We start from the raw sequence: 26,146 nt of genomic DNA on the forward strand, positions 1-26,146 counted from the left end.
CTGGGTCAGGAAGATCCCCTGGAGAAGGAAATGGCAACCCACTCCAATACTCTTGCCTGGAAATCCCATGGACAGAGGAGCCTGGTAGGCGACAGTCCTTGAGGTCACAAAGAGTCAGACATGACTGAGTGACTTCACTTTCACTTTCAAATATTTATTTGTATATTTATATACAAGAAGATAAAAGAATATATACAACATATGCATTTTGTCCAATAAAAGTGGAACTTATTTATTCAGGAATAGAGACCTGTGGCAGATACTGTTAGTTGCTTACCCACCAGCCATCCTTCTTCCTTCTTCCTTCTTCCTTTCTAACAGAACTCGACTTTATGCTGGGCAAAATCATGCCATCTCCAATTGATAAATTGTGATTGCTCTTAGCCTTTTTCCCTGCTACCTGTCTGTTTCTTCCCAAGGGGTAAAGAGGAAAGTGTGCCTGGAACTTTTCAGAAAGGTTTTGCTTTTCTGGTTAGAGAGACCTCTGAAGCTGCTCCTTATCTCCTTCTTTGTCCTTGGATATTGATGTGGTATCTGGCACAGCAGCAGTCATCTTGCATCTATTAGGTAATAATAATTATTATTGTATTATAATTATATATTATTATAATTATATATTATTATAATTATGATATTGTAATCATATAATTATAATTGGCAAAAGCCAATGTACTAAGGATAGTGAAGCAGAAGGACAGAAAATGCATAGTCTTTGACAACATTATTCAGCAGCTGAACCAGTAACAACAACAACTCCTTAATGGGCTAAAGGTGGGTGTTATTTAATCATCACTTAGGTTTTATGCTATTAATTATAGCCACCCTCAAATGTCTTATTCCTAAACTACTACATATCTAGATTTAAAATCCTTTTTGATAAAATTGTATCGGTTGTATATAAAGATATAAAATAAAGTTTGGAAGACTTGATATGAGTTCATAAGAATAACATATAAATAGTACTGTAACTATGAAAAGTAACTTCTATATAATTAGTCAACTTCATATAAGAAGGGATTGAATGGCTCTGAAACATGGCTCTGATTAGAAATACACATATCATCACGGGGTTTTATCAGAACAAGCAAAGTTACATTCTCATTATTTTTCTGAGCATGTTTGCTCTAATTACAAAAGTATAAGTTTTAAAAATGAAACAGAAGAGATGTGCACCAGTCACTGGATTGCTTGAGCAAGACAGAAAAAAAAATAAGGGGGGGGTACTCAATAAATAAAAGGGTTGCTTCAGTACTAATTAGGAATAACTAAGAAGATGTCACACTCCACATTGATCTTCATTAACTTTTGTTACCCCTAGCCATCAGAAGTTAACTTAAACTGTGGTTTGTCAAGCCTTCGGTATGTATGTCCCCCATTTGCTGAAGTTGTGCATTCAGATCCAGGCTGAAAGGTGCCCTGTGTGAATAGTAACCATTTGACATTAGGAGCCTTCTGAATGGACCACTCCTGATACACAAGTAAACTTGATGTGAGGAAAGCAGTAGCAGGACCTTCAATTCTTGAAAAGGCTAGAAGCATATCTTGGCCAAATCACTTTCCACTGCAAATGACAGAACCCAACTCAGCTCTGCTTTGAAAGGAGGGAGGGGTAGCTATTGGTGGCTCATTCAAAGGCAGAGTTGGGTATTCTAGCTTTAAGCAAGGCTGGATACAGTTAGTCAGACAATATAAATAGAAATCAATCTCCCTGTCCTTTAACTCTGCTTTCCATTGTATTGGCTTTATTTTCAGCCAATGCTTCTCCATACTGGTTGGAGGAGTGGGGATAAATGGCAGAAGCTCTTGCAAGCTCCATGATTGCATGATCCCAGCCTCAAGGCAAGAGGAAAGAAAGGTTCTCCTTTCCAAGAGTCCCAACGAAACTCTATATTGCATCTTACTGATGCCCCGACTGGGTCACATGCCCCCTGATTTGGTCTACTCAGACTGCTATAACAAAGTACCATAGATTGGGAGGCTTAAACAACAGTCACTTGCTTCTCATGATTCTGGAGGCTGGGAGTTCAAGGTCAAGATGCTGGTATGGCCATATTCTGGTAAGAGCCTCTTCCAGGCTTGCAGATGGCCACCATCTCATTGTGTCCTCATATGGCAGAGAGAGGGGGCCCCACTTTCTGTTTCTCTTCTTATAAGGACACTAATCTTGTTATGGAGATCCCACTAGCATGACCTCATCTAACCCTAACGACCTCTCAAAGTCCCCACCTACAAATTCCAATACGTTGGAGGTTAGAGCTCCAGCATATGAATTGGAGATGGGGGGTGAGGGGGACACATACCTTCAGTTCTTAATACGCATTGTGAACCAACTGCTGTGCTGAAAGGGAAGAAGCTCTGCTGTGAATAGCCAAGCTCACAAGGGCTAGGTCCCCTTCCCTGGGGCAAGAGGTGAAGTCAGCTCTACCTGAACCACATAGACTAAGCTAGGAGAGCTTTCCCAGAGGAGTATCAGGACACTGTCAGAAGGAGAAGGGGGAGGGATCCCTGGTAGGGGAAAAAAAAAGAGATTTCTTCAACAGATAAGGAAGGTTATTGAACACCAACTGAGAGCATTCTATATGCTAAGAAAGCTACATGCATATAGGGTTATCGTTACCATCTTTCTAAATTCCATATATATGCATTAGTATACTGTATTGGTCTTTATCTTTCTGGTTTACTTCACTCTGTATAATGGGCTCCAGTTTCATCCATCTCATTAGAACTGATTCAAATGAATTCTTTTTAATGGCTGAGTACTATTCCATTGTGTATATGTACCAGAGCTTCCTCATCCATTCGTCTGCTGATGGACATCTAGGTTGCCTCCATGTCCTGGCTATTATAAACAGTGCTGCAATGAACACTGGGGTGCACGTGTCTCTTTCAGATCTGGTTTCCTCAGTGTGTATGCCCAGAAGTGGGATTGCTGGGTCACATGACTGATTCATGTCAATGTATGGCAAAAACCACTACAATATTGTAAAGTAATTAGCCTCCAACTAATAAAAATAAATGGAAAAAAAAATTTTTTTTAATTGGAGAACTTTAAGAAAAAAAAAGAAAGAAAGCTACATGCATTGTGTCCGTTCATCCCCACAATCACTCTGAGAGATAGACAGCATTATCCCTATTTCACAATAAAATAAACTGAGACTCGGTACATTGAGAAAACTTTCCCCCAGCATCACAAAACTAGTAAATAAAGTTGCAAGGACTCTATCTAGAATACATCTCATCTCTAAGTGCCTACTCCCTGGAATTCTGCCTTCTGTTGTGCCATTTACAAATCAACCGACATAGCAAGCAAATCCCTGCTCCATTTGATGTGGGGGTAAGATTGGTGTTTATCTTCCACAGTCTTGGGATCAGCAGGTAATTTCAATGATGAGCAGAGAACCGAACAGGATTTTGAAGGCAAGGCAGAATTAGCTAATTATGGGGGGGGGGGGAACCTCAAAATTATAAATACTGAATAGATTATTAGAAATGTAGAAAAAGAAAAAAAGACAGACAAACTGCAATCATATATCCCAAGTTGAGAATAAATGCTTCAGGGAATTAAAATGTAAGAAGTTCTTTTTCCCCTTTATATTTTTCTGATCTTTCCAAATTTTCTGCCCTGAGAATGATTTCTTTTTAATCGAGGGAAATTTTTTTTTTTTTAAACAATCTTGGAAATACAGGGTGAGAAAAGCCAAAATAACCACTAAGACATTTGAATCAGGTTGATAAGCTGGAAAAAGCTGGAAAAATCTTGGCAGGTTTCTGAGAATGAATTTTTTTTTAATGCAGCATTGGAGTTAACAGGAAATTCTCTGCATGAACAGAAGCTGATATTTTCATGCCCTACGGCTCTTGGAGGCCAGCAGCACAGAGGGCAGGTATATATATTAACAACCCAGACACGAGTGCAAGTAGCAAGGTTGAAAAATTTGCTGACTTAGCCAAGCTCCTAGGGTTGGAGGAGATAAAGCAAAGGCAAAATTCTGAGAATTCTTCCTGGAAGAACTAGAGCTTCCAGGATCACAGACAAGGGAAAGGTGAGCGAGGAACCTGGAAAGGGAAAATGAAATGGAATTTTCCCCTGGGATGCAAAGCCCCAGGCAATACCTTGTGGTGGCTCCCTCCTGGTCACCACCTAAAATCCTTTTTCCTGGTGAAACCTGAGAAAATAATCCTTATCACAATCAGGGCCCCTCAGATCTTTCTATTCATCACAGTTTACAAACCACTTTCTCCTTTACTGCCTCATTGTACTCTGGTTGTAGCAAAGAATGTTTTTGTTTTTAATGATACAAACACTGAAGTATTTGGGGGTAAAAAGGCATCAAGCTCTCAAATGAAACTATTCAGAGAGCGAGCGAGTAAAGGAGCAATGGAGAGGGAAAGAGAGAGAGGCCTTCACACACACACAGAAGGATAAAACCAATGGTATATAAAAGTAGACACAGAGATACAGGCATAGATATAAAATAATAAAGCCTGCTGACAGTTGGGCAATCTGAGCAGAGGTTATAAAACATTTCTTTTTACTCTTCCTGCAACTTTTATGTCAGTGTGAAACTCTTTCAAAATAAGAAGTTTAAAATAAAATAAATAAATGAAGTACCTCTGAGTGTATAGATTTGGGGTAGATGGGTGAGAAGCAAGTTCCCACTATTTGACAAAGAGGTAAGAAGAAGACAGGTGGATGAATATGGTCACGGATGGGACTCGTGAGGTGTACATTACTTGTTTCCATAATGAGGTGTACCTGACTTGACTCTGTTTTTTTTTCTACACAAGTCAGTGTCTGGAGAAAGCTCACTACGGTCACATGACAGCTGCAACCATACCTGGAGAGACATCCTCATGCATGTGAATGTCATGCCTTGGATCCAAGAATTGGAGATGAGGGATAATTAGCTATTTGTGACTCCTCTAATAAATACACTTCAGTCTTAAGAGTATGAGTGTTAAAAGCATTTATTTCAACTGGCCCATCTGACCAAGTAGTTGAGGAGCATAATAAGTTGTTCTTATTATGTTGAAATAATGGAGCTTATCCATGAGCTGGACAACAAGTCTCTCATATTAGCTATAATAAGATGTCCCAGCAGAGCCAAAAGCATCTATCTTCAGTGCAAATGAAATGGATTGACCACAGAAACCCTGCCCACAGCAAGATGCCAGTGAGGTACATGAGATTAAGTACCCAGACTAGGACAGCATCTGAGGAAACAGCAGAGAGATGTCTTAAATAACATGTGTGACTTCTTCATGGTGTTTTGGAGGACTGTCAATACCACCCAGTCATGGATTAAATTTCAAATCCTCCACATCGGTGTGGGAGCCCTTTGTTTATCATCATAGCTAACCCAAGATCTCCTGGGAAGAACAAGTCCCTTTTCCATTTTGAAGGTGAGAAAAGCCCAGAGATTAAACAACTGGCCCAAAGACACACAGAATAAGACTATAGCCCCGAATACACATTTTATATCCTCTTAATTGCACATCTTAGAAGAGTCACTTTTAGAACTTGTGATCTTCCACACAGTATTTCCATCTTTGTCCACTTGACAAAAAAGATCTTTGTAAACAAGATCTTTGTAGATTTCATTTTGAATTTACCCCGATTCTAGGATAATACCAGGTATGAGGTTAATGTATAATAAGTGTTTGTTGAGTAGATAATCATGAAACCTTAGTGGTCATCTCAACCAGTGGTTCTTAATCATGGCTGTAGATTAGATTTATCCTGGAAGGCTTATTTAAAAATCTCAGTACCCCCCAAAAAAAGTGGACATATGTATATGTATAACTGATTCATTTTGCTATAAAGCCAAAACTAATACAATCTTGTAAATCAATTATCAGTTTAGTTCAGTCGCTCAGTCATGTCCGACTCTTTGCGACCCCATGAACTGCAGCACGCCAGGCTTCCCTGTCCCTCACCAACTCCCAGAGCTTACTCAAACTCATGTCGATCGAGTTGGTAATGCCATCCAAACATCTCATTCTCTATTGTCCCCTTCTCCTTCCACCTTCAATCTTTCCCAACATCAGGGTCTTCTCTAGTGAGTCAGTTCTTCACATCAGGTGGCCAAAGTATTGGAGTTTCAGCTTCAGCATCAGTTCTTCTAATGAATATTCAGGACTGATTTCCTTTAGGGTAGACTGGTTGGATCTCCATGAAGTCCAAGTGACTCTCAAGAGTCTTCTCCAACACCACAATTCAAAGCATCAATTCTTTGGTGCTCAGTTTTCTTATAGTCCAACTCACATCCATACATGACCACTGGAAAAACCATAGCTTTGACTAGATGGACCTTTGTTGGCAAAGTAATATCTCTGCTTTTTAATATGCTGTCTAGGTTGATCATAACTTTCCTTCCAAGGAGCAAGTGTCTTTTAATTTCATGGCTGCATTCACCATCTGCAGTGATTTTGGAACCCCCCCAAAATAAAGTTTGTCACTGTTTCCATTGTTTCCTCATCTATTTGCCATGAAGTGATGGGACTGGATGCCATGATCTTAGTTTTCTGAATGTTCAGTTTTAAGTCAACTTTTTCACTCTCCTCTTTCACTTTCATCAACAGGCTCTTTAGTTCTTCTTCGCTTTCTGCCATAAGGTTGGTGTCCTCAGCATATCTGAGGTTATTGATATTTCTCCCAGCAATCTTGATTCCAGCTTGTGCTTCATCCAACCCAGCATTTCGCATGATATACTCTGCATGTAAGTTAAATAAGCAGGGTGACAATGTACAGCCTTGATGTACTCCTTTCCCGATATTATACTCCAATAAAATTTTAAAAAAAGAAAAAGAAAAACTTGCAACTCCACTCTAATCATGAAAAACCCTCAGTCACACATAAAATGAAGGACACTCTACAGACTACCTGAAAAGTACTCCCCAGAGTGTTAAGGTCATAAAGTGTGAGCAACTCTCACAACCAGGAGGAATCTGAGGGGACATGCCAACTAAATGTCACATGGAATCCTGGCTGGGATATTGGAACAGAAAAAGGACATTAGGGAAAAACCAAGGATGTCTGGATTAAAAAAAAAAAAGGACTTGAATTAATAAGAAAAAATTTTTAAGTTAAAAATTAAAAACTAAAAAAAAAAAAAAAAATCACTGACCTACCTTGGATTATTGTTTTTATTCAGTAGCTAAGTCATGTTTGACTCTTTGTGACCCAAGGGACTGCAGCACACCAGGCTCCTCTGTCCTCCACTATCTCCTGGAGTTTGCTCAAGTTCCATTGAGTCAGTTCAGTTCGGTTGCTCAATCATGTCCGACTCCTTGCGACCCCATGGACTGCAGAATGCAAGGTTTCCCTGTCCATCACCAACTCCTGGAGCTTATTCAAACTCATGTTCATCAAGTCAGTGATGCCATCCAACCATCTCATCCTTTGTCATCCCATTTTCCTCCTGCCTTCAATCTTTCCCAGCATTGGGGCCTTTTCCCATGAGTCGGCTCTTCGCATCAGGTGGCCAAAGTATTGGAGCTTCAGTTTCAGCATCACTCCTTCCTTCCAATGAATATCAGGGTTGACTTCCTTTAGGATTGACTGGTTTGATCTCCTTGCAGTCCAAGGGAGTGACTAAATTCAAATACATGGGATTGGAGGAAAAGTTGAGGAAGGGAGAGGTTCTATAGTTCTTTGAAGTTCTTCAAGTGATTCTAACATGCTGCCAGGATTGAAAACACAGATTAAACCAAAATCTCTCACATTTCAGAGGCAAAATTGAGAAACGCAGAGAAGGGAAGTGAACTTGTTAAGGTCTTACATAATTAAATGGGATGACAGAGACTGGAAGGCTCTTTCCTAGCTATCAGCCCTATAATCTTTCCATTCATCATGATGCTTCCTAATTCAGTCACGTTGTCTGGAATGGAATGAGGTAAGAATAAATGGGGAGGCACAGGATGGAAATGGATGCAAGAAAGAGGAATAAGATGGGATGGGAAGGAATGGGATTGGATGAGATTGGATAGGATGAGATGGGTTATAATGGTCTGGAATGGAATGAAACTGAATGCAATGGGATGGGCAGAGATGATATGTTATAGAAAGGAATGAAATAGAAAGAGCTGTGATGCAGTGTGGTACCCTACAATGTGATGTGATAGGATTATAAAATGGGAAAGACACCATCAAGCAGAAAACAGAATGTGGATGACAGATCCTAACATTCATGGCAGGAAACAACACTGCACCTGGATAACACACTCCATACTCAAAATTCTGTGTGATTTAGTTCCACATTCTTCTATATTTAGATCCACAATCCTCTCAGAGAGAAGTTCATAATATGAGCAGCTGACTTGCCAGCCAGGAAGATCAAGATATTTGTAACCATTGGCTAGCCAGGCAACTTTGGAAAAGCCCTCCATCTCTAAATCCCCCAAGCCTTACCTCTGTAAAGTTTCCAGAAACATCTGATACAATCCACTGCTGAATGCATAGCACACAGAACAGCTCCCTGGAATAAATGCATTATGCCTCACCGCCTAAATTCAGGGTTGACTCCATTCACCCCATCACAGGCTCCTGAAAAGACCAACTTGAAACTCATATCAACATATAAATTGTCAGGGTGTGATTAAGCCTTAGAGAAGATTAATTACTGACTTTCTTATGTATTAACCCCCATCCTCCGCTCACATTCCCTACCCCCCACTAAGCCTCTGAAAGAATCTAACATTATAAACAAGGATCTAATTAGCAACTTGAATTCAGACTTAAGATCTTTTGTGAAGGTTTGGTCACAGATGCTGCTTTAATCGCTGAGGATTATTCCTCAGCATCCAGAGATATATCAGTTACTTTCCAGGGCCTTTGAGGAATTTTATCTCATTTGAATACAGCTGCCAGCTCTGAGGACCTGCTGAGAAGTGGACCCAAGATTAGCCCTGAAAGGGCTAAAAAGAGCTCTCTCTCTAGGTTAGACTTCCTTCCCATTCTGTTTTCATCCAGAGGAAGCTAACTCCCCTAACTTAAGTCCTTAGTTGGGGTGACAAGGAGAAGGTAAGTCTTCAAATGCTGGCTTCATGTTGGGGAAGATACAAGAGAGCACTGGTTTGCTTGCCAACTCTAAAGAACTTTGATGGTCAAGATCCCCAGTGTGGTCCCTGGAGCTGATATTCCTTCCCTCCCCTCATTCCCACTGCTCCATCCTCACAGAGGTTATGAAATGAAATGTTTTCTGCTCTATTTCTACCAGTAAACAAGCCTTTTCTAAATGCAAGTTTCCGAGCCCAGGTGAAACAAAGTCAGCTGTTTGGAAGCCATCAGCTACTTCTTCCGCAGCTACTTCCTCCCCACTGGAGAAGGCAATGGCAACCACTTCAGTATTCTTGCCTTGAGAACCCCATGAACAGTATGAAAGGCAAAAAGACAGGACACTGAGAGATGAACTCCCCAGGTCGGTAGGTGCCCAATATGCTACTGGAGATCAGTGGAGAAATAACTCCAGAAAGAATGAAGAGGTGGAATCAAAAAAAAAACAACACTCAGCTGTGGATGTGACTGGTATGGAAGTAAAGTCCGATGCTGTAAAGAGCAATAATTCATCGGACCTGGAATGTTAGGTCCATGAATCAAGGCAAATTGGAAGTGGTCAAACAGGAGATGGCAGGACTAAACATGAACATTCTAAGAATCAGCAAACTAACATGGACTGGAATCGGTGAATTTAACTCTGATGATCATTCTGTCTACTACTGTGGGCAAGAACCCCTTAAAAGAAATGGAGTAGCCATCATAGTCAACAAGAGTCCGAAATGCAGTACTTGGATGCAGTCTCAAAAATGACAGAATGATCTCTGTTCGTTTCCAAGGCAAACCATTCAATATCACAATAATCCAAGTCTACGCCCTGACCAGCAATTCTGAAGAAGTTGAACAGTTCTATGAAGACCTACAAGACCTTCTAGAACTAACACCCCCAAAAGATGTCCTTTTCATTATAGGGGGCTGGAATGGAAAAGTAAAAAGTCAAGAAATACCTGGAGTAACAGGCAAATTTGGCCTTGGAATACATAATGACCCAGGGCAAAGACTAATAGAGTTTTGCCAAGAGAATGCACTGGTCATAGCAAACACCCTCTTCCAACAACACAAGAGAAGACTCTACACATGGACATCACCAGATGGTCAACACTGAAATCAGATTGATTGAATTCTTTGCAGCCAAAGATAGAGAAGCTCTATACAATCAGCAAAAACAAGACCAGGAGCTGACTGTGGCTCAGATCATGAACTCCTTATTGCCAAATTCAGACTTAAATTGAAGAAAGTAGGGAAAACCACTAGACCATTCAGGTATGACCTAACTCAAATCCCTTATGACTATACAGTGGAAGTGAGAAATAGATTCAAGGGATTAGATCTGATAGAGTGTCTGAAGAACTATGGACAGAGGTTCATTACATTGTACAAGAGGCAGGGATCAAGACCATCCTCAAGAAAAAGAAATGCAAAATGGTTGTCTAAGGAGGCCTTATAAATAGCTGTGAAAATAAGAGAAGTGAAAGGCAAAGGAGAAAAGGAAGGATATGCCCATTTGAATGCAGAGTTCCAAAGAACAGCAAGGAGAGAAAAGAAAGCCTTCCTCAGTGATCAGTGCAAAGAAACAGAGGAAAACAATAGAATGGGAAAGACTAGAGATCGAGGCAAGAAAATCAGAGATACCAAGGGAACATTTCATGCAAAGATGGGCACAATAAAGGACAGAAATGGTATGTACCAAACAGAAGCAGAAGATATGAAGAAGAGGTGGCAAGAATACACAGAAGAACTATGCAAAAAAGATCTTCACGACCCAGATAATCATGATGGTGTGATCACTCATCTAGAGCCAGACATCAACATCCTGAAATGCAAAGTCAAGTGGGCCTTAGGAAGCATCACTATGAACAAAGCTAGTGGAGGTAATGCAATTCTGCTTGAGCTATTTCAGATCCTAAAAGATGATGCTTTGAAAGTGACATGCTCAATATACTAGAAAATTTGGAAAACTCAGCAGTGGCCACAGGACTAGAAAAGGTCAGTTTTCATTCCAATCCCTAAGAAAGGCAATGCCAAAGAAAGCTCAAACTACCACACAACTGCACTCATCTAATATGCTAGTAAAGTAATGCTCAAAATTCTTCAATCCAGGCTTCAACAGTATGTGAACCATGAACTTCCAGATGTTCAAGGTAGATTTGGAAAAGACAGAGGAACCAGAGATCAATTTGCCAACATCTGTTGGATCATCAAAAAAATCAGAAAAACATCTATTTCTGTTTTATTGACTATGCCAAAGCCTTTGACTGTGTGGATCACACAAGCTCTGGAAAATTCTTAAAGAGATGGGACTACCAGACACCTGACCTGCCTCCTGAGAAATCTGTATGCAGGTCATGAAGGAACAGTTAGAACTGGACATGGAACAACAGACTGGTTCCAAATTAGGAAAGGAGTACATCAAGGCTGTGTATTGTCACCATGTTTATTTAACTTATATGCAGAGTACATTATGAGAAATGCTGGACTGGATGAAGCACAACCTGGAATCAAGATTGCCAGGAGAAATATCAATTACCTCAGATATGCAGATGATACCACACTTATGGCAGAAGGCAATGAAGATCTAAAGAGCCTTTTGATGAAAGTGAAAGAGAAGAGTGAAAAAGTTGGCTTAAAACTCAACATTCAGAAAACTAAGGTCATGGCATCTGGTCCCATCACTTCATGGAAAATAGATGGGGAAACAATAGAAACAGTGACAAAATTTATTTTGGGGGGGGGCTCCAAAATCACAGGAGATGGTGACTGCAGCCATGAAATTAAAAGACACTTGCTCCTTCGAAGAAAAGTTATGACCAATCTAGATAGCATATTAAAAAGCAGAGACATTACTTTGTCAACAAAGGTCCATCTATAGTCAAAGCTATGGTTTTTCCAGTGGTTATATATGGATGTGAGAGTTGGACTATAAGGAAAGCTGAGCACAGAAGAACTGATGCTTTTGAACTGTGGTGTTGGAGAAGATTCTTGAGAGTCCCTTGGACTGAAAGGAGATCCAACCAGTCCATCCTAAAGGAAATCAGTCCTGAACATTCATTGAAAGGACTGATGCTGAAGCTGAAACTCCAGTACTTTGGCCACCTGATTCGAAGAACGGGCTCATTGGAAAAGACCCTGATGCTGGGAAAGATTGAAGCAGGAGGAGAAAGGGACAACAGAGGATAAGATGGTTGGATGGCATCACTGACTCGATGGACATGAGTTTGAGCAAGGTCCCGGAGTTGGTGATGGACAGGGGAGCCTGGTGTGCTGCAATCCATGGAGCTGCAAAGAGTTGGACATGACTGAGCTACTGAACTGAACTGAACTTCCTACCCAGTAAGGGCTGAGGAGCTGGGCAGATGTGATAGGTGGTGATCTGCCACATTCACCATCTCCTACAGTAAACAACGAATTATTATGTGAAAAAATAAGGCAAGATTGGCCCCAGATAGCTAGATGCATATGAAAGAAATTATTTCAGCAAGCCCAGACACTTGCATCTTCCCATACATAGAAGATCGCTAAATCTCTTCATGTGAGAGATTTAGTTTTCTCTTAATGAACAGTAATCTTTTAGTATTCAGATTACCTGCCCCTTGCTACAAACTTGTATATAGCCTGGTTCTTTCACCAGCTCCTTCCCTGCCTTCTCAGAGTCTGCTTTCTCAGGGTCACCTGAGATACTATCTCCCAGGCTTGAGTCCTAATATTCACACTGAATAAAACCTAACTCTCAACTTATAGGTTGTGCGTACTTTTTTTAATCAACAGGTTCCATATGCCTCTTGCCTGGACCACATCTACCTTCACTCCACTCCCATCTGTCTTCACTCTTACATAACTTTCCTACTACAGCCAGCTTCATGGTCTTCAAAACAGTTTTCATCATATTACTGTGTTTAAACAAACCTTTAGTGGCTCCTGGCTGTTCAGTGACCAAAATCCAGAGTCCCTGCTATGGATCCAAACCACCATGTCTACCCTTCTGCCTTACCCTCATTGACACACTTTTATTCCAGGTTCTTCAAGCTGCTGGCAATGGCTTATTAAGAAGGCCCTACGGGATGTCCCTGGTGGTCCAGTGGCTAACCCTTTGAACTCCCAATGCAGGGGGCCTGGGTTCAATCCTTGGTCAGGGAACTAGATCCCACATGTCACAACTAAGGCCCAGCATAGCCAAGTAAATCAATATTTTAAAAAAGGGAGGTATCAACATCTAAAAAAAGGAGGTCCTAAAAATCAATGAAGTGTATTATGATCAGTATTTTTAATGAGGTGTACAGCAAAATGGAAAATATGCATTAATACTTGGCTTCATCCCCTGGAAAATGGAATGGCTACCCACTCCGGGATTCTTGCCTGAGAAATCCCATGGACAGAGCAGCCTGGTGGGCTACAGTCCATGGGGTCACAGAGTCAGACACAAGAGAGTGACTAACACTTTCACTTTTTCCTTAAAGCAGGCTCTGTGCTAAATCCTTTACATTAGACTCACAGACGAGGACACTAGGACCCCATGGGTTTAAATAAGTTGCCTAAGGTAACTAAGCCAAACTTGACCCCGGGCAACCTGGGGGCAGAGGCCATATCCCTAACCACCACGCTGTATGGCCTCCTATGCTACAGAACTATGTGGAATAGAAGAGAAAATCCAGGTGCACTGTTTCCATAAGGGTAACTGTTTTATGAAGGTCTGTTGCAGAGGAATGTAAATATGTATATACACAAGAGTAACAGAAAATGCGTGTCACCTGAGTGCACAGTGTCAGAGTGTCTTGAGGTCAAAATGTGTGAAACCCACTCTTCCAGCCAAACTAAAGGACCCTCCAGTGGTTCCCTCACACTTCTCTGCCTCCATGCCTTCACCCACTCTGATCTCAGCACTTGAAATGTCTTTCCTTATCTTCTTCCACCTACATATCTTCAATCCAAATATTGTCTCCTCCACAAAGCCCTTCTTAGTTCTTCTCTCCAGTCTGTCTTCTAAAGTAGAACTTTCTCAAGGACTTGTCTATATTAATTTTGTGCTTTCTGATTGAGTCTCATCCTCCCAGAAGTCTTCACTCTTACTCCCCATCAATTTGATAGTTTTCTTGGTCTTCAACTTCTTTCTGTGTCAGTTCAGGGCAGTGGGAAGTGTGGTCCCCAGACCTGCAGCTTCAGCACCGCCTGGGAACTAGTTAGAGATGCACATTCTCAGGTACCACCCATCACCTACTGAATCACAGATTCTGAGGGTGAACAACAGGACCATGTGCCACAACAAGCCCTCCAGATAATTCTGCTGTTTGCTCAAATGTGAGAACCATTAGCTTAAGGAAAAATCATTCTTATTCAATATCAGAGAAGAGTTTCCTCCATGAATCTGGGCCAGTTGATGCAATGTGATGTTGGTGAGGACAAGGTCATGGGATCAACCTCATGGATGCAGGTCAGCAATATTTCTTACTTATATGCTGACCTTCAATTTTAGCCTTTGTGCAATTGTAGGCTATTTAGTCCTAAGAGAAACAATGGATGCTTCAGTGCTCATCTGTCCCCTGCTCAATGCTAACTTGCAGCTCTAAATGCTTACTGCACAGCCCTGGCTCATTTGAGGAGCCAGGCCTGGGCCATGGGCTATTAGCACTCAGAAGCAGGCAGTAAAAGCAAATCTAGGAATGGACAAGGATATTGTCAGAGGCCAAGAGAACCTGGGCAGAACACCAGTCTGTAAGGCAAAAGCATTTTCAGAAGTATAGCCAAGACAGATTGAAAATGATTCCAAAAGACAATGCTAGTCCATGTGGGTTTAGAATGGGAATAAAATTTCATAGGACATCACTCATTGGATTAGGGACCACCTTAAAACACATGAACTCATCTCAATTTGAGTACATCTGCAAAGATCCTGTTTCCAAATAACATCACATTCATAAGTACTGGGTATTAGGACTTCGATATATCTGTTTGTGAGAGACACATATCAACCCACAACAGCCCCAGACACTTCCACCACAGTATCTTATCACCTTCATAACACTTTTCAGTACATAATGCTGTCCTATTGACTGATAAGCATATTATTGTTGCCTACTCCTATAGTCAACTAGAAAATTGAGAATCCTTCCAGCCAGGGTGTCTCTCTATCTTCTTCACAGCTGAATCTCCAGCACCTATAATGGGGCCTGGCACAAAGTGATGTTTATCGCATATTGATGACTGTATTCCCTCTCCCCATTGGGATCTTTAATCACCTGGACCCACCTCTGCAACCACAGGGATGAGTGTATGACCTGGCCTGGCCAATCAGATTGGGCCTGGTACACTGGGAAGACCCACAGGAATCAGGTGGAGAGGGAGGTGGGAGGGGGGATCGGGATGGGGAATACATGTAAATCCATGGCTGATTCATGTCAATGTATGACAAAAACCACTACAATATTGTAAAGTAATTAGCCTCCAACTAATAAAAATAAATGAAAAAAAAAAAGAACCATTTTAAGGAGATAAGACTGTGTAAAAGGGGGAAACCATGCTCTTTCTTTGAAGTTACTGGCTGTGCAGATGATGAATGACACTGTGTGGTTGCCAGATAAAGAACCGAATAACTAATACATGTTTTAATACAAGTGTAAACCAAATGGACTTCCCAGGTGGTGCTAGTGGTAAAGTACCTGCCTGCCAATGCAGAAGACATAAGAGATGCAGGTTCAATCCCTGGGTTGGGAAGATCCCCTGAAGGAGGGCATGGCAGCCCAGCCCAGTATTCTTCTTTGGAGAGTCCCACAGACAGAGGAACCTGGTGGGCTACAATCCATAGAGTCACAAAGAGTTGGATACCACTGAAGTGACTGAGTGTGCATGGATGCATATCTCAAATATTGCATAGTATTAGTATATCTTATACTAAAATATGGACTAGCTGTCTGAGATTTGAGTCTAACTAAGCCTTCTATATTTTTATTTGTAAATCTGGAAATTCTATGAGCTCAGCCTCAAACCACCAGCAGCCAGGTTGTCCACCCCATGGAGAAAGCATGCCTGAGAATGAAACTTTCAAAAAGAAAACAGGGCCTAAAATGACTGATTCCTGGTGATACTTTCCAAATGTCTGCATCCTGTCATGTCTAAATTCTTTCTTTGCCACTGGGACTTTCTGGTAATCCAGCTCAATAAAATCATCTTTTTTTCCTTTCCTTAATTTTTTTGAATTAAGTTTTCGCCACTTGCCAATGAAGGCATTCTGGTGAATACAAGTCGCCTTCTACTCAGCGCCAATTCATAGCTCCATGAACAGCAGAAAGTCCATGATCTCTCCATTCCCCTCCTTGCTTTTCTACCACTTTCTTCATGTATCCATATTTCATTTTGATGTGGTCCTTTGCATTCAGGCCAGACATCTCATCTGCATGCCCTGGATCTGCATTATCAAGTCCCACCAAGATGCAGAGCAAGAATCAACAAGATACAAAGCCTCGCGTGTTGATGTTCATCACCTTTCAGAGCATAAATTCAATGTGTCACATTATGGAAATTAGTAGTGATGAACGAGAGGGAAGAAAAAAGGTGAAAAAGACAGAGAACCCCATCCTATTGCGGCAAAAATGTCAACAGAACCTCAGGAGAGACAGGCCCTAGTGTTTGAGCTGGATGCTGTAGATTTCCTGAGCAACAGGACCCCAGCCTTTCATTCCCTTCTCCAGCTTCACAGCAGAAGTCCTAGAGAAGATCTAGTTTACCATACAAGAGTGACAGCAAAGGGAAAGACCCCCCAGAGGGAAGGGAACACCCCAGGAGGCATTACCTAGAGAAGATTTGTGCATTATTTTCACTGTAAAATGTACCCCTTTGCTTCTGTATAATAGATCTTCTCTTGTTGAAGTGGCAGACAGCTGGGATCACTACATTTAGTGTTGACAGATCTTGATTTGATAAAGCTTGACTCTTTTTCATTCCAGGAGAAGAGAAAAAAAGAGGCCAAATACCAACGTGCCAGTCTCTGACCATCTGAGCAGGAGAGAAGAAAGAAAACTCATGGCCTTATCAAGAGATCATTCAAATGGCCATAGGCAAGATCACTGACCTCCACTCAAATGAAACAGTCAGGCTTCTGAGTCCAGTATTTGCCAAGCATATACTTCATAAAGACACTGCTTATTTATCCACCAAATATTTATTAAGCATAAAGAATATGCACTTGGGAAACAACAGTGAGCAAATGAAAATGTGGTCTCTTCACCCTGGCTTCTCTAGTTGGGAAGATAAACATTGATCTAATAAACACCCAAGTAAATGAAATCATTATTGTGGCTAAATGCTTCCAAAGAGAGAAACATATAATATGAGAATAAATAAGAGAGATTCAACAGACTTTATTCAATATTCAACAAATATTTGTTGAACCCCCGCTGTGTGCCAGACACTTGTGGGTAAGTGACAACCACACTCTATTCATCCAGGGACTGGATGTGTTTATTAACTGAAGCTATTTACCACCCCACCACCAAACACCCAGTGTAGAAGCTCATCTTGGTCCCAGCTTGTATAATGAATATTCTTTCCATCCTGTTGCCCACTTCCTGGTTATCTTTAGCCCAGAATAGACACTTGTCATACCTACTGTTTAAGCCTGCAGAAGTCCAGGGTCTGCAATCAGTCACTCTGGGCTCTCAGGGAAGCAGGGCACAGGCAAACGAGTTCCTGAATCTGAATGGAGCAGGCTGTAATTTTGGTTTTGGCCTCCACCTGAGATGGAGTAGAACTGAGAGAATTACAGAGTACTGTTAATGTAGTACCCAACTGGTTAGCATTCAGAGTGCTACACTTTGCTGATGATTCATGAGGTGGGAAGTTTGGGATTTTAACTGTTACATATGGACCTTTACAGTATTTTGTTTTGTTTAATATTCCTGACTGCCCATGGCTTCTCTCCAAGTGATGTGCCCTGTGATAGCTTGACTTCAGACCCACCCACCACCGCCAGCTGAGGAAAATCCAGTGGTGGTTTCCTTGCCATGAAATTGCCCTTGTTCTTCCTACAGTTTGGCTGTTTGCCCAGATTCAAAATTCTCAAAAATTTTGCAAACTTAGAAAGCGTCTTCAGCAGTTCTGGATCATAGTGGTTCATGTGTTCATCAAGTCTTTTGAGGGTAAAAGCAACCTACTCCAAAAGAACTTAAGCAGCAAAAACAAAAAGTAGAGAGGGACATGCCTGGTGGTCCAGTGGTGAAGACTCTGTGCTCCCGATACAGTGGGCTCAGGTTCGATCCCTGGATGGGGAACTAGATCCAACATGCCACAGCTAAGATCTGGCACAGCTAATAAATAAATAAATAATAAATATTTTTTAAAAAAAAGAAAAGGGGGAGAGGGAGGAGGATGTATTTGGAGGACACACATGTGACTTATAGAACCCAAGGGAGTAGAACGTCACTGGCCCCTACAAGGGTCTGGAACCGGGAATTGGGAAGGCCACAGGGAACAAGATGATCACAAGTCAATTTCCTCAGTGTCCCCAGGGTTTCTCATCTTTACTGGCCTCTGTGTTACCAGAGTCATTCATCTTGTGCAGAATGGCTGTCTCCACTCTGCCCAGATGGAAGGATGACTAGCCTACAGCTTCTGCATTTCTGCATCCTTACTTTCTGCCACACCAGAGGTTAACTAGCTGTTGTTTTCCTCTGAAGTTGTAAAATCCGGCCACGTACTCACTTAACTGCACTTATGACAGGTGACTCAGTGGTAAAGAGTCCACCTGCCAGTGCAGGAGAGGCAGGAGATGCCGGCTCAGTTCCTGGGTTGGGGAGATCCCCTGGAGGAAGAAATGGTAGCTCACTCCAGTATTCTTGCCTGGAAAAGCCTATGGACAGAGGAGCCTAGTGGGCTACAGTCCATGGCGTCCCAAAGAGTCAGACACAACTAGCATACATGCACGTATTATGAAGCACCTGCCAGAACACTGTTTAAGCACTCTACAAATATTTACAGGTTGAGGTGAGCCCTTCAAAATTATTATTGTGAGGGTCTTTTGTGAAAGTCTGATAAGTGCCATCCCCTCCCACATGGTGTATGGAATAATTTGAGAGACAAGAATATCAAGCCAAGTGAAACTGAAAGTCGCTCAGTTGGGTCCGACTCTTTGCGACCCCCTGGACTATACAGTCCATGAAATTCTCCAGGCCAGAATACTGGAGTGGGTAGCCTTTCCCTTCTCCAGGGTATCTTCCCACCCCAGGGATCAAACCCAGGTCTCCCGCATTACAGGTGGATTCTTTACCAGCTGACATATGAGGGAAGCCCAAGAATACTAGAGTGGGTAGCCTATCCCTTCTCCAGCAGATCTTTCTAACCCAGGAATCAAACTAGGGTCTCCTGCATTGCAGGCAGATTCTTTACGAACTGAGCTATGAGGGAAGCCCCATAGTAGTAGTATGTTTTTATTATTTTCAAACCAAGTAGTATTGTTTTTGTTATTAAGACTAGGTTGGATTACGTGAGTTCTATTTGTACATTTTCTAAAACTGAACCCCAGAGTTTAAGACATACCCTCAATGGCAACCCACTCCAGTATTCTTGCCTGGAGAATCCTCCGGGCAGAGGAGGCTGGTGGGCTACAGTCCCTGGGGTAGCAAGGAGTCGGGCACGACTGAGCGACTGACACTCTCAGATACAGGCAGACCTGCCAGGCAAGGCCTAGAGCCCTGGCAGAGATGAGAGCCGCTGCCTGGAGGAGCAGCTTAGAGCTCATATACCCTGAGGACAGCTCACCCCCGGAAGAACCGGGAAGAGCTGAGATGAATGTGACCTGTTTACTTTTTCTAAATTTACCAAATAGATAAATCATTTCTCCTCCCCTCCGGCAGAGTGTCTGAAGAGGCAGAGAGAACTCAGGAGTAGCAGAACTATCTTGCTACACGGCAAAAAAAAGAATAGAAAAAGCACTGTCCATCCTCAAATAATCATGTATAATATTATTCTTTGTCATTATCATTTAAGTTTTTAAAATCTTTCATTATTTGTAAACTGTGTAGGCATGTTTTACTGCTGATATTTTGGAAATTTGGGGGCTTTGTTTGTTCCAAGTGGCTGTCTTTATAACTATGTGTGATACTTAATTCTCTATTCTTCAGCTGATGTCTGTCAACTCCCTAATATGAACTATGACAACAATATATTTTCTCTTTCTCACATACCTTCTTTCTTTTTGTTAGTACCCAATTTGCATTGATTCCTTTTTTAAATTGAAGTATGTTGACTTAACAATGTTTTGTTAGCTTCAGGTATATAGCAAAGTGATTCAGTTATACACATTTGTAGATTTTTTTTGGATTATTTTTCATTATAGGTTAAAAGTTATGATAAACCTAGACAGCATATTAAAAAGCAGAGACATCACTTTACTGACCAGGATCCATATAGTTAAAGCTATGGTTTTTCCAGTAGTCATGTACAGATGTGAGAGTTGGACCATAAAGAAGGTTGAGTGGCGAAGAGCTGATGCTTTCAAACTGTAGTGCTGGAGAAGACTCTTGAGAGTAGCTTGGACAGCAAGGAGCTCAAATCAGTCAATCCTGAAGGAAATCAACCCTGAATATTCTTTGGAAAGACTGATGCTGAAACTGAAGTTTCAATATTTTGGCCACCTGAAGCGAAGAGCTGACTCACTGGAAAAGACCCTGATGCTGGGAAAGATTGAGGGCAGGAGGAGAAGGGGGCAACAGAGGAAGAGATATTTGTATGGCATTACTGACTCAATGGACATGAGTTTGAGCAAACTCTGGGAGATAGTTAAGGACAGGGAAGCCTGGCATGCTGCAGTCTGTAGGTCTGCAAAGAGTCAGACACAATTTAGCAACTGAAAAACAACAACAACAAAGTATTGAATATAGTTCCCTGAGCTATATAGTAGGGTCTTTTATCTATTTTATATATATTTGTATGTGCCTGCTCAGTCACTTCAGTCGTGTCTTGCCAGGCTCCTCTGTCCATGGGATTCTCCAGGCAAGAACCCTGGAATGGGCTGCTACTTCCTTCTCCAACAATAAAGTATGAAGTGAGTGGAGTGAAGTGAATCAGTCATGTCCGACTCCTTGCGACTGCATGGACTGTAGCCTACCAGGCTCCTCCCTCCATGGGATTTTCTAGGCAAGAGTACTGGAGTGGGTTGCCATTTCCTTCTCCTATATTTGTATGTATCTGGTACCTATTAATCCCAAACTCCCAATTTATTCCTCACCCTGCTTCCCCTCTAGTCACTGTAAATTTGTTTTCTATGTCTGTGAGTCTGTTTCTATTTCATAAACAAGTTTATTTGTATCATTTTTTTGGAAGCCACATATAAATGATATCATACGGTGTTTGTCTTTCTCTGCCTTACCTCACTTAGTGTGATAATCTCTAGGTCTATCCATGTTGCTACAAATGGCATTATTTAACTCTTTTTTATGGCTGAATAATATCCCATTGTATATATGTACTACATTTTCTTTATCCATTCATCTGCTGATGGATGTTTAGGTTGCTCTAGTTGATTCTTATGTTTTTAAATATACTTCTACTACATGATTTATCAGCATTGTGTTATTGTGTTGTGTTAGTCACTCAGCCATGACCAACTCTTGCAACCCCATGGACTGTAGCCCACCAGACTCCTCTCTCCATGGAATTCTCCAGGCAAGAATACTGAAATGGGTTGCCATTCCCTTCTCTAGAGGGTATTCCTGACCCAGGGATTGAACCTAGGTCTCCTGCATTACAGGTGGATTCTTTACCAGCTGAGCTATCAGAGTAGCACCTTCACCCTTACACATCCTGATAAATGTCTTTCTACCCTTCAAAACACAGTGGACTGTTTTGCCTACCCTGCCTCACCTGCAGACTGCTTCTTGGGTTTGTGGTTTGTCTGTGTGAATTTCCCATTCAGTCCTCTGCTCTCTGCTTCTCCATCAGGTCAAACTGGGTCCACGGAAACTACTGCCATGAATTTATATACCAGTCCCTGGTGTTCTAATAAGGGCTCACTGGGTTTGCCTTCTGGCTGTACCATGGACTTTGGAGAATGTGTTTGACCATTTTCTCCTGAGGATCTGTAGCGTGAACATACTTTCTCTGTACTTTCCCTCCCTTCATTTGATCTTCACTCTATCAGCAGCTCCTCTCTATAAATTGTGGTTCAGAGTTACCGATGTCTCCTGGCATCACTAGAGATGGAGATTTCATTTCTTTCCACATAATCTTTGTTGCTTTGAGGGTGAACTCCAAGAGGAGAAGAAGAAACAATCTCTCTCTACCATATGAAAGTGGAAATCACAAGATATGTGATTAGTAATTTGCTTTTCAGAAGATAAATCTTGACTATAGTAGTTAGGTTGGATTGGGAGTAGAAAATAGAATGGCAGGTTTATACCACTTGGTAATAGCAGATGGTCCAAAAAGAGGCGTCCAGGAGGCTATTGGAAGTTAGAGCCCAAAGAGGTTACCAAAGGATTCAGCAAGACAGAACCTTAAGCATTCACTCCAGTGAGCCAGTCAGGGCTCAGTTGTAGATAACAAAGCTATGCTTTTTAAATTTTTAAAAAGATATTTAAGGGAATCAAATCAATACAAGACCTGCAGAAGCAAGTTCCAGGTAGGAAATTGACCAGGCATGACTCTAGAAGAGCACCCCAGCACTGACTCATCAAGGGAACTCGGCAACAAAAAGGCATTAGGAGTCAGAAAGCCAGTGGTCTAGCTACTGCTCCCACAACCCAGGCCCAGTGCCACAAACGTTGGATCCAGAAACAATCACCTTAAGAGTCTTATGAGTATACATGCCCACTTGTAAAAGAGATAGCCAGTGGGAATCTGCTGTACAACATAAGGAACCCAAACCCAGTGCCCTGTGACAGCCTAGATGGGGAGGGAGGTTCGAGAGGAAGGAGACATATGTATACCTATGGCTAATTCATGTTGAAATATGGCAGAAACCATCACAATATTGTAAAGCAATTATCCCCCAATTAATAAAATTAAATTTAAAAAAAGAATCACATGGGGTTTGGGAAGCCACCATCAGCATGATAACCCCTCTTGAGCCAGAGTGGTCCAGACACTGGCAACCTAACACGTCATGTGTTGTCCCCTCCCACTCACCTCAGTTCTGAATCCAAGTCTCACATGCGTCTGATTGGCAGGATTTTTACATCAAAAACTACACTTTCAATGGAGCGTGTTATTTTTAGATTCCCAACCTGTCTAGTTTAGAAAAGCATATAAGAAGAACACTGGAGCAGATGATGAGCAAAAATACCCAACTTTGGTCCAACTTTCTCCTGCCTCCTCTTGAGCTCAGTTTATTGACGCATTGGCTGTTATTAGTGCAGATTCCCTCAAACTCCAGTCCTCTCCCACAAATATCTCTCTTACTGAATATCTCATACTATCATATTTGCTTATCACAACAGCCCTAGGTATTATTAAACTCCATTTTATAGAGAAAGACAGTGAGACCCATAAAAGGTGAAGTAATGTGCCTAAAGTCACCCAGACAGTAAATGATGGATTTGGGACTTAGACTCACAAACTGCAGCAGGACATGGCTACCCACTCCAGTATTCTCGCCTGGAAAATTCTACAGGATCACAAAGAGCCAAACATGACTGAGCGACTGAGTACATACATACCTCACGACATAAGGGCTTCCCAGATGGCACAATGGTAAAGAATCCGCCTGCGATGCAGGAGACACTTGTTTGATTCCTGGGTAGGGAAGATTCCCTGGAGGAAGAAATGGCAGCCTGCTCCAGGATTCTTGCCTGGAGAATCACCATGGACAGAGGAGCCTGGAGGGGTACAGTCCATGGGGTTGCAAAGAGTCAGACATGACTGAGCATGTGCACTCCCAGCCGAACTCTGAAACCCATTGTGTTTCTTCTGCCTTTTAAATTTATTGAACTTCTTCAACTATGTTTCCTTCTAAACTGAGAAGGGCTTTGGCCTCTTCTGAGCAAGTAAAGTTGGTTTCTTAATTCCTTTTTTGTTTTTTTTTTTCCAGAAGCCTGGTTACTCTGTACCCCTCACCACTGCATGTCCAGATGGTTATGTTGTTACCAGCCTGGCTGAGGATACACATAACATTCCCCTATTCTTAAGGGGCTGCCACCTTACCAGCTGCTTCATTTTGCCTGTGTGGATCATCAATCAAGTTTCCCTGCATTGGCCAAAGTTACTGATGGTCCCTTGCTCATGAATATCTAAAAGGAAAATTCTAGGCTCTCTGATCCACAGGATTGTTCAGTCTATAAACTGACTGGAGCTCTCACTCGGCCCAATTTCCCCTGATAAACATCACTTGCCTCCACAATCTGGCTGAGTTATTCTTGGGCATGCCCCTGCTTCATGCCTTTGTTGATAACTATCCTCTTTGCCTGGACTTTTCTTCTTTTTCCCAATGCCTGGGAACCCATAACTTCACTCATCTTATATGATTTATCTCCATCAACCCCTTGTCCACAATTCTAGACTCCTGCAAAGATTTCCCCAAAATCTCCATCCCCAAATCTGAGTTCTTGCCACTGCAGACAGTTCTCTGCACCGGACATAGAAATGTGATAACCTACAAGCACAGTTATCTTCAAAGTAGATCTAGAGGTTCAGTCGAAAGGGTGACCTACTTCTCTTTTCTTCAGCACCTCAGACCCCCTCTTAGTTCAGGGACTGTTGGCTCTGGCACTGGCCTCACCCCTCAGCAGCTGGGAACAGTGGGAGCTCAGGTTTGCGGAGAGCCAGCCTGACTTTGAACACAGCAGGGGAAAGTCAGAGTCACCCTCTCCTGCTGGTTGTGATTCCAACAGCATGCAGGCTGTCTGTGCTTTCACAGAAGGTGTGGGGCCAGAGAAAGGGGCCTATGATCTGGAGGCACTGGTTCCAATACCTGATCTCTGGTTAGTGGTCAATGACTTTGAACAGGCACATTATCTCTAAGACAACTCAGTATTCTAATCTGTAAAACAGGAGCAACAATAGCTAAATTCCAGGGGTGATGTAGGCATTTAAATGAGATAATGCACGTGTTCACCTATAGTCACTGCTCTGAATTCTTTGGTCTCCTCTGCATTGACCCCTTCATTCTTCCTCTTCATGGATCAGTCGGGATAGACACACGGAGGACATAACACTAAGACAGGAGGACAGATTGCAGTAATGCACCTGCAAGCCAAGGAATGTCAAAGAGTGTTGGCAAAAGGCAGAAGCTAGAAAGAGACAAGGAAGGAGGCTCCCTTGGAGTCTACAGAAAAAAAAAGAGGATGGCCCTGCCAATACCTGGATTTTGGAAACATGAGATAATACATTTTGTTTTCTAAGCCACTCCATCTGTGGTGCCTTGTTATGGCAACCAGGAGAAAATACAATTGGTATTGTTATTATGTAGCTAAAAGGCTTCTTGAAGACAAGAAGGATTTCATGCCTTTCAGACATCCTCTTTGGGTTTCTGGGACCCTTTGGGAGCCTAGAGAGAGGGCAGTCTGGTTTGCAGAATCACAGGAGATTTTATTGAATTCATCCTTTTTATGACATCATGGAAACAAACCACGAATTATCTCCAGCCTTGTTTACTAGGTGAATTTTAACTGAGGCTTATAAAGGCACACACACAAACAAGCACCCTGCTCCTTTTCTAATGCCTCCTAGCTCTCTTACAGTTTCAACCTAACTTCCATCACTATAATAAGCCATATCCCAGGACAAGCAGCAGCAATGTCATCCAGAGAGACAAGGAGGACCAGCCAGGCAGTGCATCTGTCCTCATCTCAGAAGACTCGTCATTACCAGTTAGGTCGCAGCTTAACTGGTTCACTTTCTGCATTTCACGTTCTTCCCTGTGAGCTCTGAAAGGGCACCATATGGAATCAGACTTCAGACAAAATCTTGGCACCAGGTATATGACTTAAAAACTTCCTCCATGTATTTTTCCACCCAACATCTTCCTGCTGATCACATCAACTGGAAGCTATGTATCTTAGTGGATGGATGCACACCCATAGTGGACATAGCTGGCTGCCCACTCAGCATCCATTTGTCCATTTCTCCCTCTTCCTCTTCCACAAGCCATGGGCCTCAGGAAACCCTTCCCCA

At 42.0% G+C, this 26,146-nt stretch overlaps 2 long non-coding RNA genes across 2 annotated transcripts in view; both read right to left on the reverse strand.

The window, feature by feature from the left end:
• Window positions 1–220: 220 nt before the first annotated feature.
• LOC139030695 (uncharacterized) lies at window positions 221–17,105 on the reverse strand. The gene is made up of 3 exons (XR_011483103.1): window positions 16,836–17,105; window positions 1,313–1,416; window positions 221–560 (listed from the first exon to the last, which is right to left on the reverse strand). It is a non-coding gene; the product is annotated as an uncharacterized lncRNA (long non-coding RNA).
• A 482-nt stretch (window positions 17,106–17,587) lies between these two features.
• LOC110131365 (uncharacterized) overlaps window positions 17,588–26,146 on the reverse strand; it is a 47,643-nt gene continuing 39,084 nt past the window's right edge. The window contains exon 3 of the long non-coding RNA XR_011483104.1: window positions 17,588–17,776. This is a non-coding gene — a long non-coding RNA (uncharacterized lncRNA). The remainder of the gene's footprint in view (window positions 17,777–26,146) is intronic.

This window comes from Odocoileus virginianus, chromosome 23 (genome assembly GCF_023699985.2).
Source record: "Odocoileus virginianus isolate 20LAN1187 ecotype Illinois chromosome 23, Ovbor_1.2, whole genome shotgun sequence".
In the NCBI taxonomy this organism is placed as follows: domain Eukaryota; kingdom Metazoa; phylum Chordata; class Mammalia; order Artiodactyla; family Cervidae; genus Odocoileus; species Odocoileus virginianus.